The sequence below is a fragment of the Corvus kubaryi genome, unplaced genomic scaffold, assembly GCF_017639235.1.
Source record: "Corvus kubaryi isolate FWS band 111438036 unplaced genomic scaffold, C.kubaryi_AGA036_p1.0 split3-73, whole genome shotgun sequence".
NCBI classification, from domain to species: domain Eukaryota; kingdom Metazoa; phylum Chordata; class Aves; order Passeriformes; family Corvidae; genus Corvus; species Corvus kubaryi.
In genome coordinates this window covers 31,339,736-31,360,544 of record NW_024582091.1, presented here as the reverse complement: position 1 = coordinate 31,360,544, position 20,809 = coordinate 31,339,736, and the positions used below count along the sequence as shown (strand labels likewise).

Below are 20,809 nucleotides of genomic sequence, written 5' to 3'. Positions count from 1 at the left end.
AGTCTCCAACATCCCTGCCGAGGCTCTTCCCCAGGCAGCACCACAGGTGAACCTCCCCACAGAAAGGCAGAAGAATGAGCAATGCAACCTGCAGGCGGGAAGTTACATCTGCCATTTGGAGTTACTCACATCTGCCATTTGGATTTACTCACATCTGCCATTTCAATCCCTCACTGAAGGCACTCTCCTGCAGGGGGATGAGGAGCCCAAAAGGACCCATTTCCCATTGTATAAATATACTGCTCAGCACTGACATTTTGTACCCTTCAGATTTTATGTTTAACTGGAAATAACAGCCCCCCTGGCAAGCTCCTCTTAAGCTTTTGCAGCCTCCATGGCATTTGGTCAGAGCATGTACCTACCTGTGTACTAGTAATGTAATGTGTGAGTGCAGGAACTGCAGAACGCTCACAAACAAATTATTTTTCCTATCTGCTAAGCTAATGACTGCTCCTAAAATGCCTATGAGCTCTGAACATTTCCTTTTTTAGTTTTGCCAGCATAATCATATTACAGCCTGACACCCGGCGGTGTAAATTCATCTGTCTTCTTTTATTTTTTTATTTTCCATGCAAATTCCTCAGAAGTCTTTTTTTTTTTCTTTTCCCTCATTTTGTTTTATTAAGCACAGAAAGAGAGAAAAGGCAAAAAACAGATAGGCATTATCACTGAGTGAATCTTTCTGCAAACCGATACTTCTGTTTCTAAATAGTTTGAAACCAACAACAAGACCATTTTAGAGGACACGCTCTACAAAGATGTGTCTTTCCCAGAAATACACAGACCTAAGTGCATTGCTTAATGGAAATTCCATACGAGGGGTTTTTTTTTGTGGAAGTATGAGTTGAACATTTCAAAAGAAAGCCTGGAAGTGGTACTGGCTGACAAGTGCAGATCATTGAGGGATTGTAGTACTCAAAATATTTACTTCTTGGTTTATGTACTGGGATTTAGTTCTGCATTAAGACCTATATATTCAAAAGGTCAAAAATAAGAAGATGCTTGTCATGGTCTCCCGATGAGTGCATATCCTTAGAGATGGTGGATTCTCTTTTCCTAAACTCCACTCATCACTGGAGATGAGTAGAGCCTACACCTCTTCTCTAGAGCCTTGCAAGAATCTGGGTGGTAAACTGCAGATAGTAAGATTTCAGGGGACTCTTTCTGCAGACAACCTCTTGTTCTTGAAGAGCTACCAAAGATTACAGGCATGATAAAAAGCATTTTTCTCTGATCTTCTCTACTACATTTTTATGCCTAACTTTAAAATGAGCAGTTGAAAGGTTTGTTTTATTTATAACTTGTGTTTTTCTATAAAAAAGTGCAGAAATAATTTTGCATTTTCTTGACTGCAGATGAACAGGCACAACCTTTCACTGAACAGACCTGTATGCCAGTCTCATTCTAAAACCATGGGTCACATTGTGCTCCTTACAACATCAACCAAACCACCACAGATTTGTTCAATGAAATAGAGATTTAGGAGAGCACTGACAGAAAATAAGTCCTTGCAGATACCCCTCCACAAAATCCTTGCTCATGTATGCTGATAGAGGGAAAAAAGTAAGAGCAAGATTTGTTTCTGCCTGAGAAGTTTCAGTGCTCCCCCCTCCCCCCTGTAGAGTCCCTCACATTAGTGATGACTGTGTGAAGGCCAAGGACAAGCAAAACCAGCTATTCTTGCTCATTTCAGACCTGTTTGTGTCCAGTACTCCATCTCAGACTCCTCATGGTCACAAACAGCTCCAGAAACCTGTCTCTGATATGGATGTCTCTGCAGGACTGACCTGACAGTCTGCATTTTAAGGGCCACATAAATGAACCCCTCTTCCCCTCTGAAGGAGGAAAAGATGCACCCACAGAGAAACTAAACTCATTTCTGTACTTCTCAGAAGGGAACTCCCTAAAACACTGATAGTCGCAGCCAAAGAACATAATTTTAACATATAATATGGAGGGTTTTTTTGGCTTTTAATCTAACCACATTTATTATACCAAACAACAAGCTAGTTCTAGTGTTTCAAAGGAGAGCCTAGAAAGACAAAGATGACTCCCACAGTGTGTAAAACCCAGCAGCAGAAGAACACTGGCAAGGCTATGAACATTTAAATAAAGGGGAACTTCTCTGTTTGCTCAGTCTGTTCAAGACAGTAAGGAAACAAACACAGCTCAAGTTGTTTAGGAATGGCAGATGCTTATGAAATCCTGCTAAAATGTTTTAAAAACAGCTTGAAAGAGGTACAGAACACAATATAGTAAACGAGAGCATAAGAGCTACTTACAGGACAGCAAAAAGAGGGTGATGAATACCAGCGACACCCAGAAACAACTGGAAAGTGATCTCAATGTCTGGCTTTTCAGCTGACTACAGCAAAACACCAAGGAAATGCTGAACTGTTGCCAAGAAGGAAGATAAACTTGCATACATTTAAAATAAATGAACAGATTACAAATTCACATACAGGAGCACATGCCTTACAGGTAGACTTCTGGACTTCAGCCTTTTCATTCAGATACAGCCTTTTCATTCACTTCTGGTACAAAAATAAATCCTTAACAACAGTGCCATTAAAGGAATTCTCCATCCTCTCAAAACGGAAGGCAAATCTCTCTGCACCAGCAGTGCTGTTACGTTCACCCCAAAGGCGGCAACAGCTGCCCAGACACCGTGTAAGCAACAAGCTGTGGCTGTTCCGTGGCATTCTGCTATCCAAACAGAGAACACGTAACTGTGGCATAAAAACTGCTTTCACACTGTTCTAAGATAAATAGTACTTTGCCAACGCATTTTCAGCAAATGTCTACAACAGAGTTTGTATTTCAGCATCTAAACACAGAGAGTTTCACAGCAGACAAGAAAGCTACCTGGAAATAACCACACTGCCTAATTTTGTATTAGCTGTCAGTTGATTTGCATGAAGAACTGACCAGCCTGTAAGAAGAGGGTCATTTAGTATGGCTTCTTGGCAATCTGCCCGATTCTGCCCCCAAAATGCTAAGTACCTTAACATTCATGGTTCAGGTATGAATTCATCCCCACGGCACGGCTTCAAGAGGGGCCGGCATGAGCTACAGAAGAAAGCCGGTGCTCAAGCTGTGCCAGCAGCTCCAGCTTCCACTGTCTCCACAAAAATAACCTGCCATCACATAACTACCAGAGAAGCAAATTGCCACTGGAAAAACCTCCCTGCTTGTAAAAATCAGAAAGGCTGCAGCAATTTGAAGCCACACACATCTTTTGTGCTGCGTACGTCAGCAGGGCAAAAAAAGGAAAGAAACAATCAAGAAAAATTAACTTCTTGGTTGAGGAAATGATTCAATGTTCTGTACCAAATCAAGGTTGCCTCTATCTGACATTTTTCAACGGTCAGTCACCCACAAGTGGGGGGCTGAGGGGGAGGTGGGGGTTTATTTACCACTGAAAACATTTCTTCCAACACAGAAGATCCAAGCTGAATAAAACTCAGCTGCTGTAAATCTAAAGCAATCCCACAAGAGTTATGTTTTTCTAGATGTGCACTGGGGCAACTTATGTATTAATTTGGGCACAATATGAAAACACGTTAAAGTCTACACCAATATATTCAACAATTCAGTGCTTGGCAAGTATAACCTTTTCTTCCCCATATTCTCTCTTGGATGAACATTCTTTTCAGTACCCTTTTGTGCTGAGAAATAATGAAATCACTTCATGAAACACAGTACAAACTTTGTGAAGGGCTCAGAGAACTCCTGCCTGTTTCGCAGGTACTAGTCATAAAAATGCTGCTCCAGAAAGTTATTAGAATATGAAGTAGATACAGGTTCATCACAGAGAGGTGACTGGATTTCAAAATACTTCAAAATAAGTTGTACCACGTTTCAGCTTCCACCTCAACATTTCTGCTACAGTAGCCAATACAATAAAGACAGCATAAATTTACAGGAAAACCACAATCTTGCCTGAAGCTTTAAGCACTCTGTAAAATTAGTTTTCTTCTTGTGCATGTCGGTTATGCCTATTTTATTGGTTTTGCTCAATTAACACCATCCAGAAGAAAATTCAGCGATGCACCTGTCCTTGGCCACTGGTTACAAAATGTACTTCATTTATTTTAGTATAGTTGGCAAGGCAAAGCAAGAATGGATTTCTAATTAAGAACCAGGATCTGAAGAGAGTAGTGTGAATACAGAGAGACAGAAAATGTTATCAGTTGCAGAAAGGAGGTGTGTGGTTGGTACCATGCTGATGCTCATAGACAGCTCAGCTGGGGTAATGCAATGGCAACAGCACCATTAGCCCTTATCCCAAGCTGTTGTCTTCCCTTCTATTCCTCCTCCCTTCAGTAAATCATGCCTGGTATCAGCAGGGAAGCATCAATTTGTGAATGTTATCACAAGTTAAAATGCTGTCTTGTTCCAAATCTGTTGCTCACCTGAAGACCAAAGCCCACACTTTTACTACATTACTGAACAAATTGTTAGTACAGTCAGTGCTTTGAACCACATCCTTAGCCCAGAATGCTTTCTTTGCACACATGCCCTTTCAAACCTGACATTTTGTGTATTGATTTTAGCTGCTTTATAGGTACCTAAGTGCTGAGGAGAGGAAGAAAACAACATGAACATACAAAACATCTGTTGATGGGTTTTCTCTACTCTGTTTTGAAGAACAAAAGCATATATATTACACATCGTTGCAGCTCTTCAGGGTTTCTATCAGCTAAAGGATAGATTTTTCTGAACAGTTACTGCAGCTTCCAAAACTGTGACTTAGAAATCAAACTTTCACACTTAGGAGTTTGGTAAGTGGCTTGGTGCCACATAAACTAATGATCTAAGAGCTTCCTAATATGCAGCAGGATGCTTTAAGTAAAGTTTGTCCATTACATATGCAAGGACAGGTTATTTGCTGTAAACTTGGATAAACTTTGTTGGTCTAGCAGCAATGAGAGCATTCAGAGTCTCCTAAATAACATACTTAGGTTGTGTAAAGTCCACCCTGGCATGTCATAATTTATTAAGTCACTTTTGCGTTTCAAGAAATTTATTTTTCAAATAATACTTCTGAGACTCTTACTTGCTGACTTTTTCTACAAAAAGAAGTTCTATTTATTAATTTGTTAACATACGAATGAAGTATTCTGAACTTGAATTTAGTGCATTGGAGAAGCTCCGTTAAGTCTTTTAATAGACCAACCAAGCTATCTTCTATGAAATTTTTAAAGAAATCAAAATTAGACCATGAAATATATTATTGGATTGATGTCCAGAATGTTCTTAGGTTAATGAAACACATATAAAAGCATTTCAGGTTATTTGTAACATGCATTTATTTTGTATTATTAGGTATGGACATCCCTACACAGACGTCTGAGGAGATATGTCATCCAATTTCTTGTCTCTCTGAATGCTCTTGCCATAGCCATCAAGGTGAGATGACTAGCGATGAAAAGAAGTTCTCAGAATTTCACTGGATATGAAACTGAGGTCATCCTACAACTGACAAACCCACACTTTTCTCTAAAGTCAATAACGGTGGAGTTAAGCCCAGTGCAAGTACACACTTGCAAAGTAAAACTTTTTGTGGACTGTCGTGATGAAGGCCCACTACTGTCCCTGGAACTCTTACTGCCTCTTTTCTTGTTTCACACACCACAATTCTTCACAGCATCTGGGACTGGATTTTCTTTATTCTTCAGCCAGGAACATGTCTATGTATGACAGGTGGCATGACACCTTTGCTTGAGGTAACAGATCTGCAAAGTACAGAGAAGCCAACTGCAGAACTAGATGCCAAAATTTCTTCTCCCAAGTTGGATGCTTCAGAAAATTACTTCAACCTACAAATTTCATATATGAAAGAACAGCCACCTGGAACTAACCAACAGGTAACACCTGGGAGAAGGGCCTGCCTAGGGATCCCACCCATCACAGACTTTGTCCTGCTCTGGGTTGCCAGGCAGCACCTGCATGTACTCCCTGCTCACTTCAGCTGATAAAGAAATCATCACATGTGCAATGACTCCTTCAAATCACCAGGCATGGTGATTCTTCCTTTTGAAAACATGCCCAGAGGAATATCTTGTGATTTGAAGAAAAACTGCAGAGAGCTACTGTCTCCTAGGTGAATGCTTTGATCCCCAGGGAAGAAATTAAGTTGAGCAATAGCACTTTCTACTGTGCAGAAGTATTGTAACTGAAATTCTGCTCTTTTGATGTCAACTCAAGCTTTGCCCTAGTCTTTACGCTTTAACCTCTAAGGCAATGTTTTCACTGAGGGAAAAAAACAACTGTGTCACAAAAGCTGGGGGTCAGGACTGGCATTTGTCAGGCCACCACTTGAAATACAAAGGAAAAATATTATTCTTGTAACCTAAAGAAACCTGCTTCTGTAATTTATACAGTGACTATTTCTTATACTAGAAGAGGCCTTGGAACCAGACCAACATTCATAGCTTCCACATTTCCAGCTGTGTACTGTAATGACTGTGCTTGTTTTCTCCCCATAAGCCATGAATTCTTACCTGTCCTTTCCTACAATTAGCTCCCAGCTAAATCTGGAAGCTAAAAACTGTCAGAAGCACAGAGCTTTTAGAAAGGGTTAAACCAAACATGAGCAAAACCCAAACAAAATCAAACCAAAACACCATATGTTTATTTAAGTAAGACTTGACACTAATAACATTGACTATGCTGCAAGGAACTGCTGAGCGTTCCTCTGAAAGAATATTTTCCTTGTATTGCCAACATTACATTACCAAAATACTGATAAAGCACTAAAAAAGAGCCCAACAAGACACTGTTCTCTTGGGGACAAGAGTGGCAAAACATCTTAGGACATTTACATGCCTCTTGCAATTGGAAGTGAATGAGATCAATCACAACACAGACCTGCTGATCTGGTGACAGGACAGTTGTAATTGCCTCTCTTTTTACATGCTATGTTAACTCACCACAACTAATAGTTTGATTTTTCTGATCTCCCTGGGGGAATGTTTATTAGAATTTATCCCTGCCAATGAGGAGTTACTACACCTATAAAGAAAGTCACAGCATTAAAAGAAAGTTGAAGAGTCAGTTTTCAATTGTTTGTATTATTTGCATGTACCAAACTCAGACAGGGATTATTTACACTGGAAAGAGTTACTAGACAGGTTTAATACAACTATACTCAGGAAAAAAACCCCTGTACCTCTTGCCAGCCTTTGGTGAAGTTCAAGTGCATGCCATAAGTTTGTGAGGAATACTGGACTTAGAATTCTGAAAATGCTAAAGGAGGTCAGTGTGAACTGTTAGACACACACAGTTCTAGAGCTAAGGAGACCGCTAACATGTCCAAAACAAGCAGAAGCTATTTATGTAATAATTTTGGACCCTCTGGGCACCAGTTTTTTGTGTTTACTGTGTGTCTCCTACTGTCACCTCAGTCCCCAAACACTGACAAGCTGCACCAAGTTCAAGAGCTGGATCATCATGTAGTGAGGCCTGAACTGATGCCAACGCGTACTTCATCTTCATCATACATCACAAAATGCCCCTTGTTTTATTGCCCTCACCAAATAGAAAGCTGATTTACCCAGGTTCTGAAAAGCCTTGCTCACATGGATTTTTTGGAGAGAAGTCCTCAGGCACATCCCAAGTTAATCACTGAATTTGAAGTTAGTGAATTCTGCAGCTGCTAAGAAAACAGTGATGACCAGTTCTCAAGGTGGATGAAATGAAGTGACTTTCGATAGGCAAACTTATCATTCTGCCCCTGTGTCAACCCAAGGCCCTGTGTTTTCTGGGAGAGACTCTTTGCTCTCCTTATTGTAAGCCAATCTAGCAAGTTCCCTCTTCAAAGTAACATTTTTAGGGAAAAAAATGCAATACCAAACATTCGACAGTGGCCAAAAAAGAAGTGTTCTTGTTATATCTTTTAACACAATTTTAGAAAATATATACATCATTAATCCCCATTAGAAATTTGACCTCAGAGCCCCTTCAATTTTAGGAAAGAAAATAAATTCTAGAACTTTCCTAGCATTATTTCAGATTTATTATTAAGTCATTATTTCAGACTACTTCTAGGCACACTTAAGATGATGTCTTTTGTATCTGCCCATTCTGTATGAATCCCGACTCTGCTGCTGAAGAAAAGCATGAGCTTTCTGAGCTCTTCTCAACATCAGCTGAGAAGGAGAAGGGAACAAGAAATATAATTAGTAAGAGTACAAAGTAGTTCAACTTTATTCTGTTTAGTCTTCTAAAAAAAAGTTCTGCATATAAAAATGAATTAGGGTCACTGCTTCTGGGACAACTAAAAAAAAAACCTATTTAAATCAAAGCAAGGAATCCTTCTTGACTTTGCTGAATGCTTTCTGAACAGATGGAGTGCATGAGACATGAAGAAATGTCTGTGAGGAAGCAGACTTTGGTGGCTTCTCAGAGGCCACAATCCACTGATGCTTGCTTCAGAATATCAATACCGATAAATTTAAGAATAGACTGAAATGTCTGTATCCTGAAAAAAAAAAGAACAATCAACTTTTTCATGGTGAAAACAAGTTAATAAAACAGAAGTTCTCCTGTTCAGATGGGAGTAAATGGATGACGCAGTCAGGTAGAAATCAGTAACTTAAACTTCAGCATTGGTCATAACCATCTTCTTCCCCAAGCAGATTTACAAGGCCACAGAGACAGACTGGCATAGGTTTGAACTCTGGGACAGAATCAGTCAAGGTGTTGACTGGGTGTGAAACATGTTTTACACTCTTCTCAGGCAAGAAGTCACTCAGTCTCTCGCCAATGACACCTGGTTTTGCTGTATGTGTTTTAATTCTTTTTTTTCCATCTGTCTTTTGCCTAAATAAACATGTATCCACTGTCTTTGGCTCATTTCCTGCTCTCGCTCCCAGAAATTGCTCCACTTTATTTTGGACCCTGAATACAAGTTCTTTGAACTTGCTTGAGGCTGGAACACTAGACAGTATTATTTCTTCGTTTGCTAAAGCAGAAAAACCCTTCATTTTTGTGATACTAAAATACCTCAGCTAAGTGTTGGAATTCTGTTCTGCCTTCCTGCTAATTACTGCTATGGCTTCTTGCCAGCCACCATTTTGAAAAGTCAAATACCAGCTTCCAGATGAGCAGCAGTGTGAAAGACAACAAAGAATCATTCTAAATAAAATATATGGCAGCATGAAAAGAAAGCAAACGTTTTCTTGCTGAGACAGCTGCCTAAAAGTCCTGGCTAAGCAACTCTCTTCTGAAGACAAGGTAGGGTTTTGTCAAAATGGGAGTTTGTCCACATCCCAAAACCAGCCCACTTTTCATCACGTCAAGGTTCACTTGGTGGAGAACAGCAGTGTTACCTGCATTGCTTGTAGGTCTCTGAGAGCGGGACAGGAGGAGGTGACTGTGACAGAGCGAGAAGCAGAGGACAAATCAAGGCTGAAAACTCAGTGTTGGAAAATCATAGAATAATTCAGGTTGGAAATGACCTCAGGAGGTCATCTACTCCAGCCTCCTACTCAAAGCAGAGTCAATAGCTAATTCAGATCACACTTCTCAGGGATTTGTTCTTTCAGCTAATGAATATTTTCAAGGATAGAAACTCTACAACCTCTCTGCACCAGGATTTCACTGTCATCATGAAGAAAAGGTTCTTCCTTACCTCACGTCTGAATCTGTCCTGTTCTAGTTCATAACCATAGTCTCTCATAACCATAGTCTCTTGCTCTCCTGCTGTGCAACTCTGTGAAGAGCCTGGCTCCACCTTCTCAGCAACATAAGGGAAGGCCATTCATAAGTCCCCCTGAGTGTTCTCCAAGCTGAACAAGTCCCAGTCCCTCATTGTCTCCTCAAGTGTTCCTTCCTGACCAACTCCTGCTCCAGTTTATCAACATCCTTTTGGTAAGGCAGAAGCAAAACTGGACAATCTTCCATTAATGGTCTAATGAGTGCTGCCCAGGGTGTTGTTATGCCTTCCTTGGTGAGTAGTTTAGCTTGCTGTGGGCAATGCACAGAGCAGAGTAAGGTGGTTACAGTTACCAAGAGTATTTAGGCTGAGCTGTTCACCCCGACAGGTGTGCAAAAGATGGGGAACTATCCACTGATACAGCAGGAATCTGTATTCTAAGAGCCTCCATGTTTTGGAAACTGGGCATGGTGACAGATTTCCAGTTCGGCTGTGAGACATATAGAACAGAGCATGTGGTACTCCAAATCAGGCATCAAAAATCAGCTTTTTTATTCTGAATAGGGCTGGCACCGAGTCTGGTTTCCAGATGGTTTTCTGTTGTGTGTTTCTGTTGCTTAGAGGAACACAGCAAAAGCACAAGGGGAAGCCGTTCCCCACAAAAAAGGAAGGAATCAGGAAAACAGAAGTAAAACCACAAAGAACGAGTCAATAATTAATAAGTTACATCACTTTCCGTGTCACTTTTCTCCAGTAAGAAACCAGCCACGGAAGCTCTCACTTTTACGCCAAACAATTCAGTGTTTGATTCTGCTGTCTGTAGTAGCTTTGGCTGGCATTTTCCAGTCTTATTTATACAGTTAGATGCAAAGCAACCCATTATAATGCTTGTTATTTATTAAAAAATGTGGTGTTTGAAAGGACAGATGCTCTTGTTTACCATCCCTTCAGATTTCAGTCAGTCTTTGTATCAGTGTTTATGCTCTACACTATACAAAGTCTGGCTTCTTTTGTTCTTTATTTGCTTTTGATATTTAATTTTTTGAACTCCTCGATGACTGCATTAGGGTCTGGTTTAGTTGTTTCTATATTTGGAAATTTTTCTTTCAGCTCACTGATTGTACATTCATTTATAGATCTAATTAAAAGCCAATGGGAAATTTCAGTTTAAGAATTTGAACCATGGAGTAGCTGTGGCTTCTAAAAGATGTCCAGCACAGCTGCAGGGCACATACTTAATACAGTGGGGACATGACAAAGTTGACCTGAAGGACTTCTAACTACACTCACCTTCAACGATCTGTAGGTGTTCCATTTATTTGTTTTATTAGAGCCCACTTATTACCTAGCAAAAGACAACTCAAATACAATAGAGGATAATGTCAAATCAATAAACTGAAGCACACTACACAATCAAATGTCATTTGAAATCCAAGTTGTAGCACTACACACCATTGTACTACATAGCTCCAGTACACAGGAGCACTCGATCGCGTGTCCAGTTTTCATAGCTGCATCCTTAAAAACAAATTCTTAAGCACTCTGTACAACTGGGGCCATAAATACGTATTTCATCTTATTTTCTAATTTCATCTTTCAAAATAGCAGTTGGAGGCTCAAGAGAGACTACCAGGGCACAGAAGGTCCAAATGTTCAACTTTCTGTTCTCTACTCTGCAGAGTACTGAGCACTGCTGACATCTACAATTTTCTGTCTCTGCTGGGGAGAGGTAAAGCTATTTAGCAACTTAAAGGATCGAGCCCTATTAAAATTACAGAAATGTGAAAGACTTCATCAGAAAAATTTATTTCCTTGGGGAAATTTTCTTTTCTAACAGTAAGACTTTTCCCTGCCATTTGATCTCCTATAACACACTGGATTGTTCTTGTAGGGCTATTTTGCCGCTGTGGTCTTTGAATGCAGGCCCTCTGAGGAGACCAACAGAGCAAAGATACAGCAAGTTACCAAAAACAGGGTTCCCAGGATACCATGCTGCCTAAGGGCATCCATAGGAGCCTGCGCCTGGGGCTTTTGGCTGCTGCTAAGAAGCGGTAGCTGGGATATAGAGGAATTGGGGCAGGATGCACAATAGCCTCTAACTTTACTGCTCTTTCAGCCTTTGCCTCTTGACCTTCAACCCATCTTACAGTTTCCTCACTCCTTACCAACTTTTCTCTTTGCCTTCCATCTTACTGATGAAAAATTCAAGGTAACAAATAAGCTTTGTGTTCTTACTACTTTTTCATGTCAACTACAACTTCCTTGGCTTGAAGCAGAAACCCAGGCATCTACAGACTGCGGCAGACAAAATGGCCAACTACCTTTGCACGGACATAAGCAGTGTATGGAAAGAGGGACATCTGTGTCCCTAACCCTGCAGAAGCAAAAGAACAAGTGTAGCATTACTGCCAGCTGCACTGTTAAATGTGTGGTTGCAGCATTAGGACCCATGAAATACAAGGGTCAGCAAGCAGCATTTCGAAGGGTAATGCAATTTTAATCCCTGGTCAGAGATTTGGAGAAGGCACTTCAGGCTTGCCACTGTCCGCAGTACAGCCACACAGATGCCAGCGTGTCAGTGAAACACATTTTTTCACGCGCCCAAGCACAAGGCAGACACAAGCAGAGCCACATAGACACAGCAGAGCTCCAACCAGCTTCATCTGCTGGCCTGAGATCAGAAAGAGCCACAGACTCAAATAGGGCCAGGGCAGAAGTATAGCTAAAAGGATTTAGTCTTTCCCATTATGTTGTAAAATCCATTGTGCCTGTTTGTCACATGGAAAGGGAGAGAGGAAAGAAATCTCCCCCAAACATCATTATACAATCTTCTGTGGCTTGCAGTCACAAATCAGCACATTCAGAGACAGACCTGAGCAAGGCTACAGCTTATTTCTGTGCAGGCTATCATACTGTGCACAGGATTTTTAAAGCACAATTATAGCTTCTGACATCCTACCGAAAGGAGTGGAGTGGTCACCATGGTAACACCTGCAGCACATGGCAGTGAACACCTGATACCAATCAATCTTGAAAACATCTTTTTAAAGAAACAGCCTCCTGGAAAACTGCAAATGGAGATTTCTTGCTGAAACTAAGAAGATGCTCTCTTCTAACAAAAATGAAAGTTTTACCTTACCATCTTTTCATCTGACTCCCCCTCCATACAATCCTATTCTGTATCAGTTTAGAAAAGTGATAGAAAATAAATAAAGGCAATGGTTCTGTATTGAGAAGAGTGACAAACATCATAGTACAGCTGGCATGTAAATGATACCTTCCATTTTTTCTCCAGAGCATGAACTGTGGCTTCTGAGAATATGGCCATGCTCTGGCTGCTAAAACAAAATGTAGTAGTATGTAGTGCTCCTCCACCTCCCCAGGACAACAGATTTCCCTCAAATGTTAAAAACCCCAGAAATTTCATCAGCTTCTTTCTCCCTTTTTGCTTTCCAAATCTGAAATTCGATTTCATTGATTGGAGTTGTATTCCTTTGTGGGGGTATAAGAAGAAAAATATGTTTAAGGAAGTGATGTTTGCACTCAGCTTGGCACCGTGGCTTTCTGAAGTACATTCTGCCACCAGGCCTCTAGACACATCCAGTAGCCAAAGAGCAGATGTAGTTGCTAAAGTCTCCGTGGTTTTTGGCAGGTTGGTTTTTTTTTCAGCTCAGTTCCACCCCACCAGCCTTTGGGTTCTCTGTGCTGTGACTGCTCCTCTGCCTCTTTCAACAGTCTGCCGCCTCCTGTTATCCCAATAAGGACAAATAATCCCAGAAAATACCTCATGCACAAAGTTCAACCAGTCTCAGCAGTATTTCCAACATAGTCTTTCTATTTCCTATTTAATTCTATCTCAAGTTACTGCTACTTCCATTATTTGAAAGTCTGCTTCTTAATTTTCCTTTGGTAAGACTGTTGCTTTTCAGATGGCTTCCATTTTTGTCATCTTCCATTCCCTCTACATTCCCTTTTTCAAGTAATTCAGAGCTATAATCATCTATTCTGACAGTGCCTCTCCTTTACTAAATGTGATTTCAGAAAAGGAGAGTCACTGAATCTGCAAATACCATTGACTGACAAAAGCTGGATATCCAACTGCCATAGAACTAGTAAAAATATACACAGAAATTCTTTCAGCATCATGGAGATGTGCAGAAAAACAGCAGCAGTAGACACCACATGAGTCCAAGGAGGTAACGAGACATCCTTTCATGGTTACTGAAGTCACCAGAACAGGCACCCTCTGCCATGCCCTCCTCACTACTGAGCAGCCACAACAGACTGTGTGCACATGAACTGCTACCACAGGCTGTTTGAGCTCATGTCTACACTGTACACAAAAACTGATTAGGAAAATGCTTCCAAAACTTATTGCCAGAGTTCTGGCTATATCCAGAACTAACTGCTGAACTCATCAGATGGCCACTTAGAAAAAAGGTGTGACTACTGCTGTTCAAGAGGAGCGCTATCAGGATTTTTCTGACAAAGGCAGTGCAGTAACTGGGTGGTTACGATATATATGTCACTTTGCGTGTATCCAACTGAAATGTCAAATCATACTTGTTTAGCTCAGGTAGGTAAAAAGATCCAGTTGTCTCCCATTTTATTATAATATTGGCCTCTACCTACAGGTGTGTTTCAGGAGAAAAGCAAGGCATGTTGCTTTGAAGCAAGAAAAATAAAGGGGAATTGATGATATGGAAAATTTGTGGCCATTGTTCTCTGCCCTCAGTATGCTATGCAAATAACTCCCAGCAGCTGTAACAGGTATTTATACTGTCTGTGATGCTCTACAGGTCAGAGCTAGCTGTCATGCAGTCTTGTTATATATGAGGAAGTCCACATTTAATTCTGCTTTCATAGTGTGGAAGTTGCATTTATTCAGCTGTGGTTCTGACGTGTGTCTCACAGTAAATGGCATTATTGGTCAACAGGGCAACAGACTTCAACGATAGAAATATAATGCTCCAAAAATCAAAATTAAGCAGTCCGTAAAAGTGTATTGGGTTTTAATCTGTGCCAAGGCCCAGCGATGTTTTTTTAACTGCACATAATCAATGACAGAAGAGAGCCATTTATTCCATTGATTTTGGCCAGGATCAGAAACCATACTTTGACTATGTCCAGTATCTTTTGCAAAGGTAAGTGGCAAGGGAATATCAGGCAACTGCAAGAGAGTCGTTGCAGCAATTGAGAACACTCTTGTGGCTTCCTGTGTTTTATCAGCCTGTAAGAAAGTATTCAAAACCTCCCCTTCCCAAATCCTTGGTTTAAAGACAACAACATAATCCATGCAATGAAATGCACAAATGCAGTCTACCCTCGCTCTGAAAGAACATTGTCGTAAATAACTAATTAACTATGCACTTCAGCCTGGAAGCTGAATCTTATACTTGCCACCACAAAATGATGATTCATATGTTTACTATATCCATTTAAAAATGAAGGGTCAGCACAAAAAATAGCAGTGAGGGTCAAAACTTCCATGAATATTTTCATTACCTTCTCTATCAGGTTTACATATGCTTTTGCTGACAGGAAGATCACAAATCTTTCACCTTTGTGCAGCCGACTCATCAGAGCTGCAGGAGCTGTCAGTACTGCAAGTTTTGAAATGTATGTTAAACTGATGGTTTCTGATAAGGCTGCTACTATCTGTATGTGTATGAACTTCAAATACCATATTCCAGACTGTGAACATGGCATTGTAGGCTGGTGTTCATTTTTTAGTGCCCCCTTAGGAATATAATCTTTGTGTAGGCACATCTATACTGGGAGCCTTTTTTATCCCTTGATGCTGCGCAGTAGAAATAACTAATAAATAGCTTGCTAAAGAGTTATTTATCCAAGTACAAACACAAACCCACTAGATTTAATAATATATTTTCCTTTTGCAATAGTGTAAAATAGTAGTGAAATAAAAACAACTTGATAAAAATTTGATCCAAAAAGAGAAAACAGGATCAGAACAGCAGAGCCCTCAAGCAAAACAAGTCAGACAGTTTGCCTTTCAAGTTCCCCTTTCATATTCAGACTTCCATCCCCGGCACCTATGGTAAAGGTTTTTTTTCCCTAGTCCAGTTACAATTTCTGAGTATCAGTACTATCACTCAGACACATATGATGTCTTTTTTTCTCCTCCTTTCAGTGTCTCAAAAAGCAAGAGGCAAAGATAAAGCCTGGATTCTCTAACAGGGTTTTTCTTCACACTGTGATTAATGAGGTTAATGTGCTTTACTGAATTCTCACTTGAAAACGTCAAAAACCAACATCCCCCTGAAGCAGTGTGGAAGAAAGGCAGCAATTCACCTCCTTGCTGCTGGCAGCATGGTCTGAAATTGCTTAAAAAGGCTCAAAAACATTTGGAGACAGAGGGTCTGCCCTTCTCCTTGCATTTCCCTATGAATTCCTTTAGACATAAAGCATTGACCAAGCCTGGGACTAAGATTGGACTCAGATGCACCAATGCTCCAATAGGAATTTAGAAAGCAAGGGGGTCCTCTTAGAACCTCATGACTCATTGGGATTATATCCCTTACCTTTTACATCTTTATCCTTTTCCATCCTTATTCTCCATGTAAATAATTTAAAATTTGGTTCTAATCCAAGTTTGTTCTGTGTGCTTTGTCTGTGTAGTGAGTCACAGAATGAAGCTTGCGATAGGACTTTGTTAAGATGCACCTTCACAAACTCAGATGAAAGCCACTGCTGCTATTACTTTTGGCAGTGATTCCTTAAGTGACCCAAACCACTCATCTGTGGCAGTCTCCTAAGAGAGAATTCATGGTAACTGTTGCCTCATTCTACCTTCAGGTGAGTTTCCATGTGTGTTAGGAGCAGCCTCCTAAGTGCTGACCTCTGCTAAGAGGCATTTTATGCCAGTTGTTGAGAGGCACATGATTACTGGCTGAATTCAGCTCCACTGCAGGGGAGGGACCAAACTTCAGCCTACAGACACCCTTCCCCTTATGCTTCCTGTTTCCATTACTGCAATTAAAGCATTGTATGTACAAGGCAAACTTGCTCTTTCTTCCGAATTACACAAATATGGCACCAGTTTAGACTGTGCATTGTGTAATTGTATTGATCTGCAGCACTGTTTCCCCACTTCAGTGTGGTGCCCAGTCTCTGGAGGCTTTGAAGCAAACAAAGGTGTGTATGTTGAAGAAATAAAGATGTGATGTTAAGGTGGATTGAATACTTTATCCAATTCATGCTTACATCGGGGGGAACATTTCCAGGATCTCAAATGCAGGACAGGGCTCAAAGAGGGGATTTTGTACAGGTTTGGACTAGCAGCAAGGAATTCTGCCTTCTGTGAAGCATCTATGAAACCCAAGAGGATGCACACTTAATCCTCCCACACAGCCTGCGCTATACATGAAGGATATTGGCAGGCATGATTTCCGCATTGTAAACTCATATTTGAGGAGTTTATCTCTAAAAAATGGATGGAGCTTATCAATTTGCACATTCTTACCATTCCCATACACAGAGACAGGTGGGCTCTACATCCAAATGGATACTGGAGGTCAATTCAATTTCTGAACCCATGTTGCAAATATTAAGCTGAACAACTTATGCCGTAAGCATCATCTGCAGTGAAACACGTAAAAAAATGACATTTCATGAGTTCTTTTATCAAGGTTAAAAGAAGTCTATAGCTACTCGGTAGGTTATCTTATTCTTAAGCCACATCTGCTTACAGTTACAGTTATTTCCTCTACCAGTAACTTGCATAAGGACATTCTACTACTTTCAAAAGAAATTTCACAGATGCAGGGAAAAAAACCCCAAACTTTCCATACCCACTGTGATTAATACTTATCGACAAGCATTTAAAACTCTAAATCTGTTCTAAACATTCAAGAATGAGCAATAAATGAAGATTGTTTTCAGCAGCAGAAAAGTTTTTTAAAAACAAATCTGTCTGTATTAATGAGGCTTAATTAAGCAACTTTCCCTTAACAATCCTGGCTCAATTATTTACTCATTTGCAGAACTGTAAAGTATCTGCACTTCTCAACTGGAATTTCTAAGAATTTAAGTTAAATGATAGAGTGTAAAAATAATCTGTTGTAATTAGGCTTGAAGCATTAATTACACAAGTTAATATAAATTTTCTTCAGATCTTCATATACAACACTGAGGAACTCTGCTGTCCTCAACAGGAGAGCAGAGTTCCTGTTTCTTCCAGAACTGTGACTAGTTCCTGTTTCATTCTTTTCTTCTGAGAGATCTCAATGTAAACCATTGGTATAATCAATAGATAGATCATCTAGGGAGTGTTCACTGCACATACACCCCTTCTCACCTCACAGTATTTCTGTGTGTGCTGAGAGGCACAGGAGCAATGTTTCTGCCTTCAAAACTGCTTAGCCTGCAAGGCACTGGCAACATCTCTACATACCTGAAATGGAGAAGAAAGCAATGGCTACAGCTGTGGTAGGGACAAGAAGAGAACTCCATCAGCTTGCAGAGGGTGATGATGAGACAACAGTAACATCCAAAAGAGAGGTAAAATATGGCAGCAATGAGCCTTTGCTTTAGGAAGATTGTGCTATCATTCCAGATGTCCTGTCACTTGGCCAGGATGTCTGTCAGAAACCAACACTCTGCAAATGCACACACCTCCAGAGATTTATGGTTTGTTTTCCATTACACATAATCTTAGTATTTCAAATATCCACAGAATTAAGAGGCAACAAATATCAATTGTTTCCAAGATAGAACCTGCTTGATGTCATGAAGGTGGCTTCAGGGAGCAATTTCTGGATGTCTCTGGCAAACCTACCCTGGATTTGAAAACTATGTTCAATAGAAAGAGCTGAGTAAGAAGTTCAGGAGGTAACTGATAATGTTGAGGATGTCATAAGAAACCTGAAGGAAGCAAAATCTATCAACAGCTGTTAAACACAAAAATACTATATCTCACTCAAGTAACCCATGAGCTGCTGAGCACAGGACACTTGGAGACTATACAGTGGGGAGTGTGTTCATAGTGTTTTCCCTTATTTTTGATCTCTCTCAGCAACAAGACACTACGCACTAGATACTCATTTGATAAGAAGCAGCTCAACCATTCTTAACTGCTCTGGAAAAAATAGAGAAACAAAGTCCCCACAAATGAAATCCCCATTATGTTGGTTCTAACAAGAGTGACTTCCCTTCCTTCCAATACCAAAAAGAAGTCCAAGTCATTTAGTCAAAATTGGTTTAAGAAAACCCATTCCTTTCTGTGACAAGGCAGAACATCAAGTTTCTAACAAAGTGAAGACTACAAAAAAGCATTTTCAGTTTTGATATCAACCTCCAGAAGCTGGTGTGTGAGATAACTTCCAACCAGCCCCACAATCAACAATCTCCTGAAGAGGGGAAGGAGTATTCTCTCCTATGGCAAGGAAAAGTCAAATGTGTCTGCTGATCTTGGAGAAGTAGAAATCAGAATCTGAAAGTGGAAAATTACAAGGGTATTTTGTGCTAATAAGACATCAGCTTTCTGATGAAAATGGGAAAGGATCTTATTAACTGTTCATTCAGTTTATTTTTTTTTTATTTCAAAGAAGCATTAGACAATGAAAAAGCACTGTAAAGACTGAAAGAGCTCAATCAGAAAAGAACCTAAGATTATCAATCTTGTCTTCCTATTGAAATTGTGTTACCCCTCCACTTGTGCTGAACTCTGCTTGAATCATAAAATGGAAAGTTTCACAGTGCACAAATAGATGAACACACAGTTTTTTTCCATACTGATCTCCCTGTAAGCCCAGCAACTCTGGGCTGGTGGCTGCAGAGGCAGCCCTGCCATGCTGCAGAGTGTCCTTCTGGAAGGGCACCAACAGAAGTAACTAACCCCTGTAGCAGTGCTCTTTAAAGCAAGGTGATGATGAGGAAATTTAAAAGCCAAGTGTCTCAAAGAATCAACCCCTGCTGTCCTATCTACAGAGACATCTCTGACATTGGGCAGTCAGGAGATGACAATTTATGTGATGTTTCTACCATTAATAAAGCCATCAGCATAGATGTGAGAGCTGAAGTCAGCAGTTCCAAAACTAAATCCCTCTTTAAAACCTATGATGAGAAGGAAAAGGGGTCAGAAGCCCAGACAGACCCCAGCTGCAGGTTATGGTCACTTGCCAATGTTTAACTAAAGCAATATGCTCTCACACCAGGGCTCTCCAAGGGCTGAATGGCATTTGGAGGTGAGGGGAAGGCAGTCCCAGGGAAGACAATGAATCGTATCTGATCCCTAAAGAGATGCAGAGGGACAGTGGAAGTGGGCAAGGGCTTTCTTCAGTCTTTATTCTTGCTCTGTGCAGGCCAGACACAACTGCAGCCCAAGAGGTTCCCTGAGGGCTAGGATTGCACATCTTAGCCCTCCTTGGAACAACAGCATCTCTGCAAAGAGCAGGAGGACAGCAGGAAACATTAAACCCCAATCCTAACCTCTGCATACTCCATGACAGCTTCATGCAGTACATAGGGGTTTTACAAGTGCTTTGCAATCCTCCCTGCAAGATTCCTTGCTGCTATCAGTAGGGGAATGCCATTTTATATATCATGAAAACATGGTATTTATATCTGCATGTCGAAAATAACAAGATGCATAACTGATATTAATGGCAGATAACCATGAAGCCTTGATGAAAAGCCTCAGGAGAAGTGTCTTCAAACCCTACTGTCCTATGTTCAAATTCGCTGCTGAACCCACCATTCATTTTCCCCTCTCTAATTCCATGTCACATTGTCACTGCGCTTTCTCCTGCCTTGTCCCCACACAAAGCGTCCTGCACGAGAACATCTGTGTCTGTTAGCACGAGGGCATCCATCGGGCAGGCTCTGTAATTGCATTTGCTAATGCTTCTTTTGACCCAACAGGCTGGGACTGACCATGTGATATTCCACGTGTAGTGTCACTGAGATCAGACCTGAAATAAAACAGTGGAAGAAAGCCTTGGCTCACATGGATGTCACCTGAAGGTCACCTCCAGACTCAGTGTGCTGTGACACCAAACCTCAGGCAATGTGGTGGTGTTCTTGCTCTTCTCTCTGCTGTATATATACACCATTGAAATGATGGGAGACTGTCTACCTGGGCAGCTTTTAGCAGCCCGCAGTGAACATAATTCTGATATTAATTCACCA

General features: G+C 40.6%; 1 protein-coding gene across 6 annotated transcripts in view; it reads right to left on the bottom strand.

The window, feature by feature from the left end:
• PKIB (cAMP-dependent protein kinase inhibitor beta) overlaps window positions 1–20,809 on the bottom strand; it is a 54,045-nt gene that overhangs the window by 18,367 nt on the left and 14,869 nt on the right. The window contains exon 1 of one of the 6 annotated variants that reach the window (XM_042016987.1): window positions 17,145–17,260. The exons of 4 other annotated variants lie outside the window; for them this stretch is intronic. The gene's annotated coding sequence lies outside the window, so the exon portion shown is untranslated. Of the gene's footprint in view, window positions 1–2,282; window positions 2,378–17,144; window positions 17,261–20,809 lie in introns of those variants that run through there. One more of the 6 variants, XM_042016984.1, reaches the window with a different exon arrangement.